We start from the raw sequence: 5,273 nt of genomic DNA on the forward strand, positions 1-5,273 counted from the left end.
GTAGACCAGGCTGGTCTCGAACTCACAGAGATCCGCCTGCCTCTGCCTCCCAAGTGCTGGGATTAAAGGCGTGCGCCACCACTGCCCGGCTGTGTTATATTTCTTAAACAGATGTTTCCGTGTTAAACAAACATGGAAAACATGGTCACAAAATATAAAACTTCATGTGATGCCTTCATAGGAAATGTTTGATTTAATAAAGACACAAAATGCATTTTACTGATGTGTCAATTAGAATTAATAACAAGTAAATATAAAAGTTTCCATATATACACCTCAATTTGTGAATTCAAAAAGTAATACTGTTTGGCTAAACTTGACAATTTGGAAACAAAGAAGCAAACACCAACATGCAAGAGATAACACATTACATTCACAAGAGCTGAGAAACAAGGTATCTGTGATGTCTCCAGTCAGTAATTGTAACTCCAACATATTTTCCTAATCACAATTAAAGAAATACAATCAATAATTGACACATTATTACCTTCAGTGATTTCACATGATTACATGTGTTTTTAAAAGAAAATGTATTTCAACGGGAGGCAGTGGCTGGGAAGAGACAGAAATCTTTAATAAATAAATAAAAAAAAATAAAAAAATGAATTAAAAAAATCAACAAATGGAGCTATACTGTATGTGAATGTCAATAATAAACGAGATGCCCTTGTGTTGAAATACATTCTAGCTCTTTTTAAAAGAAAACTGAAGTATTCCGTTTGTTGAACTTTATCACACAATTGAAAGGAAAGCTTTTAGTCACAGATGACTTGGGAAGTTGATATTTGGGGTTAGAAATGCATGTATCATGCTGCCCATCTCACAGGTTTAGATGGCAGCATCCTGGCCTCTACCCATCGAATGCCACCAGCAACCTTTCTCCTTAGGACTACTAAAAATGTCTTATAATGACACTCTAATTATTAACCTCTGCAATCAGCGGGTGAGGCAGCAAGGGTCCAGTTCTAGAGTGGAGTTGTACTAGAAACAGCACACGACAGAATGTGAAAGCACTTGTGTTGCACAGGGAGAGATGAGTGTTTAAAATGAGCTGGGTACCAAAGGACAGCATGTAGAAAATAGTAAAGAGGCCAGAAACACGAGCACGACAGACCATCTAAGAAAGAGTCTTGGGAAGTAATGACTTCAGGTGTCCAGGTGAAGACAATGGGAATTTAAAAAGGATACTAGTAAAAGAAGTTAGATGTTGGGTTTTCACTAATGAACGTGGGAAATGCGGGGTGGGAGAAGCGTAAGGGAAAACTTACAGGTAGGAACAACTGAAAGCAGGATTTGTTTTCTTGGGCAATGACAGGAGTCCACAGAGAAATGAAGGTGATGGGTTTGAGGGAAAGTTGTATGTATGCATCAAGAAGTGGGAAGACAGGTAAATTTATAAATCAATTTAAAGTTTTTCTTTTAGAAAAAAAGATGCTGGGTAATAAAGAGATTAAATGAGTGTTGTTTAATTTGTAATTATCTAAAAGTTTTTAACTGGAAACTATATCCATAGAAGTTCATAAAATCTTCAGGGTTGCTGAAAGGTCACTCTGAAAACTGGAAAACAAAGACTTTTCTTTCTCTGCAGGGACTCTTGTTTTGAACGGGACAGGCCAGTGCAGACCCCCACTTTGTTCCTGCTTTGACTTGAAAGACTTGAAAGCCACTTTCCCTTCAAACAATGCAACAATGTTCACGGCCAAACCAACTTCAGATCCACAGCTACTTTAACACAGCAAGTAATTTTAAGAAAACAGTTTGTTTAAAAAAAAAAAATTAAATCATTAAAGGTCATTAAAATCATTCAAGGTGGTTTTTTTCTCATTGTTGCCAATAGTTTAAGTAAACTGGCTATTAATGACTTGAAAATATAATTGTATAATTACTTCAGTTTTTTTTTTAAATTTCTTATCTGTCTTCCTTTTAATTTTTATTTGGTAATTTTTAGGCTGTTATCCTCTTAGTATTTTAAGTTGCAGGGTACCATATATGGGTCTTTTAAGGATAGAATATTGTATGTCTAATTAAAGAACGATTTCATATAAAAAAATAATCACCAAACTAAAAGCTACTTTATGAAGAGCAGAAACAACTCAAACTCCAAATATGCCCTAAGGAAAATGGGTGTCTTGTTCCTCTGCTGAGGTCACTGTGTCCTATGAGTAGGAATGGTGCTAGAGGTGTCCTTTGCAAACAGCTAGGGACGGAGCTATGTAAACTAAGGCCCCCTTCAATTTAACCTGTGTGCTAACACTGAGAAACTGAGAGGGGGGACTGCACTTCCAATGTTTTTACTACTACCAGGCGGTGGTGGCACACACCTTTAATCCCAGCACTAAGGAGGCAGAGGCAGGCAGAACTCTGAGTTCTAGGCCAGCCTGGTCTACAGAGTGAGTTCCAGGGCAGCCAGGACTACACAGAGAAAGACTTTTATTTCATTCTGTCAGACAATTATAAAAATGAACTAACGAATCATGTCTCCTAGATCTGTACGATATGTAGCTGACATACTAGTATGGAGGGGCTATGGGCAGACTGCTGAGATGTAAACAGAGTCAATTTTTCCCTGTGTTAGGTGACAACTTGACTGGTTCATAGGATGCCCAGATATTTTATACAGTAACGTTTGAATTGGTAGACTAAGGAAGACTGGCTGTCCTTCCAGCTCGAGCACGCCTCATGCAAACGGCACTGGAGGGTAGACAGAAGCAAATGTTTGCACAGGAAGGAATCCGCGCCCCTGTTCTTGAGCTGAGAGCTTCCTCCACCCACCCTCCCTCCCCCTGTCCCTGTGCCCTGCACATCTTATAACATTTCAGCTTCTGCTGTTGAGCGAAGCAACACAATAAAAACAAACAACCCGTTGGTTCCAGTTCTGGGACACACTCTGCGCAATAAGCTAATGAGTCCAGACAGTCTTTGCTTTTGTTTTAAATTATGTTCTCTAAAATGTGAGACTTTTGTCTTATTCATGAGGCACAGTATCATGGAAATAATCTACATTTTTGTGAACCCTAAGATAATTCCCTTTCATAATGTGAAGATGTTCAAGTAGGGCAGGAACCACAAAGGAACCCGATCCTTATGTTCAGAGCAAAAGCCAAACAAATGAATATTTTAACAATGTAGGGAGAGCATCCTTTCCCCTGTTACATATAAAGCCTGACTTGGTGGCACACATCTGTAATCCCAACACTCAGGAGACTCCACCACTGAGGCAGGAAGACCACCGCAACTTCGAGGACAGGCAGAGGACACCTAGGGATTTGTAGCTGTCCCTGAACAAACCAAAATGTAAAACTGAATGGGGAATTTTCAAGATCTCTATGTTTCTGAATATGTCAATTACTTCAGAAGTAAAGCAGATGCATGGAAATCTTTGGGACTTGTGAGAGAAGACCATTAGAATCTTTTGGCCAGTTTGCATGATCCCAAGAAGATAGGAAATGTCTCTTTAGTGTGATTGCATAGTTGAGCTCAAGATAATTTCATCCCTAATGTATATTGAAGATTGTCAAAGGTCTATCTTTTCATGGCTTTTAAATTCTTCTAAATAACATTACCTTAACAAAAATAAGAAGTCAGTCATCAATTGTTACTTTACCACAGCAGAATTTGTTGTTTGATTAGGGATCTTCTCTATTCATTTTGTTCCTACACTTTTTCCTCAGGTCAGAAATTGTCAGGTCCCAAAGAAACCCTGACCAAGTTTCACTCGATAACTGTGACTCCTTGCAGACTTCTCACCCTGTGCTCTACCTTAAATCTCTCCAACCCAGGGACTGAGTTTAGCATCCCCCTTCCTTTGAACAATCAAGATGAAGTTCCTGGGGTGAAGAAGGACAAAATCAGGGAGACACCAATCAACTGCTGAAGAAGCGGGACATGAAGAAAATAAGGTAAGAAGCCATGAGTTGTGTGGCAAAGCATAGATAAGAAATATGGGTTAATTTAAATGTAAGAGCTAGCTAATAACAAGCCTGAGCTATCAACTGACTATTTATAATTAATGTAAACCTCTGTGCTGGATATTTGGAACCAGCAGTTGGAATTAGGAAAGAAACATGTCCATATATCACATCCAACATCTGAATCCTTCTAGAAGCCTCTCTTTTTTTCTCATATATATAACAAAAACCTTCTACTCAACCATACCTTCGAACTGTCTTGTCCACATTATCATTTAGACACCACAAGATACTCAGAGCAGAACCATAGGCCTGAGGATATCCCTTAAATTAAGCATTTCCCTTAAATTAAGCATTAGAGAAAGATAGAGATAGATAAGACATATAAGCAAGATCTTTGAGGTTCGGAGAAGTTGATTTTAAATTCAGCATAACTTGTCATTTAGGAATACAAGCAACTGATACATCTACAGAACAACTCCTGTCTCTAAGGTTAAGGAATCATTGTGAAATGGTGTCAAGTCCTAGGGGTGAGGGTCAGGGGTGGTATCACAAGAACCTCAAAGGAAAAGGGAGATTGCTGTGAGAAGCTATACTTGTGAAGACATCTTTCCAACATGGCTGCCTGAATAATACTTGTACAAGGAGAACGATGATAAATATATTGATAGGGAAAGTGGAGCGGATGCTCTGGAGGTCTCAACCTACACAAAGAAGTACAGGCAACTAAGGGATGCTAAGAGCAGGAGAAACTGTCTTCCCCAGGGAAGAGCCCACCAACTGATGATTATCCAATACCAAATGGCTGGCACTAAAATCATACATGTACAAATAACAGCATGCAGACTGATGAGACTGCATTTAGGGGAAAATATATATGTATATATATACACATACATTATATACAGCAACAACTAAAGAAAAAGGGATCATAGATTTGAAACTGATCAAGGGAGTGGTACATAAGAGAGCTTGGAGGAAAGAAAGGGAAGGGGGAAATAATCTTCAAAAAATAAAAATCTTGGCCTCAAACATTAAAAGTTGCAGCTCTGCTATGTGCAAATCTAGCCTGGATACTTCTCTCATTTTAAGCTCTTATTAACTTGTTCATCAATGAAAAGAAAGTGAGCAGCTCTTGAGGGGAAGATTGAATTTCCTGAGAGGAGAATTCATCAGTCACTCTAGTACTTACTCTCACAGCTCTTTTGCTCCTGGTGGATTTAATGTCTTATGTCACGCTTTGTGATAATTTTCTATGTATTGCTCTTGTTGTAACTGGTGTTAACAATATTTGCATGGAGACTGTATTGTGGAATAAGATAAAACCTTGTGTCACTGCCTTCTGTAATATTCCTTTCGTCTGAA

Source organism: Microtus ochrogaster, chromosome 17 (genome assembly GCF_000317375.1).
Source record: "Microtus ochrogaster isolate Prairie Vole_2 chromosome 17, MicOch1.0, whole genome shotgun sequence".
Classification (NCBI taxonomy): domain Eukaryota; kingdom Metazoa; phylum Chordata; class Mammalia; order Rodentia; family Cricetidae; genus Microtus; species Microtus ochrogaster.